This window comes from Loxodonta africana, chromosome 2, assembly GCF_030014295.1.
Source record: "Loxodonta africana isolate mLoxAfr1 chromosome 2, mLoxAfr1.hap2, whole genome shotgun sequence".
Classification (NCBI taxonomy): Eukaryota; Metazoa; Chordata; class Mammalia; order Proboscidea; family Elephantidae; genus Loxodonta; species Loxodonta africana.
The window spans coordinates 105,264,909-105,265,912 of NC_087343.1; the positions used below are offsets into that span (position 1 = coordinate 105,264,909).

At 32.3% G+C, this 1,004-nt stretch overlaps 1 non-coding gene across 1 annotated transcript; it reads left to right on the plus strand.

Annotated features, from left to right (window-relative positions):
* Window positions 1–651: 651 nt before the first annotated feature.
* Window positions 652–758, plus strand: LOC111751847 (U6 spliceosomal RNA). The gene has a single exon (XR_002786910.1). It is a non-coding gene; the product is annotated as a U6 spliceosomal RNA (small nuclear RNA).
* The last annotated feature ends 246 nt before the right edge of the window (window positions 759–1,004 follow it).

Sequence of the window (1,004 nt, forward strand, 5' to 3'; positions counted from 1 at the left end):
TCATGAACAAGACACTGTGCTGAATGTATTTTATATAATACAGTAATTAATCTTCATATGAACCTAAGTTTTCTCTGCATCTTATAAAGAAAATGAAGCTGAAATACATATGTCCATATCCAAACACCTAGGGAGTGATAAAACCAAGATTCAAATTTGGATCTGACGATCTCCAAATATTTTTTTGTTAGTCAATATTTAGAAAGCTCTTTCTTATGTGAGCTAAAATTTATCTCTCTGAATTTTCTGTTAGTCTTAATTCTGCATTTTCAAGAATTATAGAATAAGTTTACTAATTCTCCCACTATATAGCTATCTAAATTTCTCCCATTTTCCCTATACTAATTATCAGGAATCTCTACACCTTCCCCAATGTTGGATGCAATACCACACACATTTTCATTTATCAGTGTTCTTAAAAACAATTCTCTAAAATAAAATACTGTACAGAGGATCCAAACATGGTAACCCATATTTGGACTGGTTATTTCTGTGCTGGTATATGAAATATGTTCAGATAAATTTGATAAGCTAGAATGGGTATAGAGATAAGTCCAGCAGTTTTTGATACTGGCATTGATTCTGAAGGAAAAAAAAAAGGGAAACATAATAATGTCTTTACCTGGAAATTATACATTAAAATTAAATAGAGTGATCCCTTCGGCAGCACGTATACTAAAACTGGAACAATAGAGAGAAAATTAGCATGGCCCCTGCTCAAGGATGACATGCAAATTTGTTAAGCATTCCATATTTTTTGGCTTTTCCTTAAAAAGCTAGAAATAGAAGTGCCATACAATCTAGCAATCCCACTCCTTGGAATATATTTTCTAGAGAAATAAAAGCTGTCACATGAATAGATATATACACACCCATGTTCATTGCAGCATTGTTCACAGTAGCAAAAACATGGAAACAACCTAGGTGCCCATCAACAGACAAATGGATTAAACAAATTATGGTATATACACACAATGGAATACTATGCATCGATAAAGAACAAT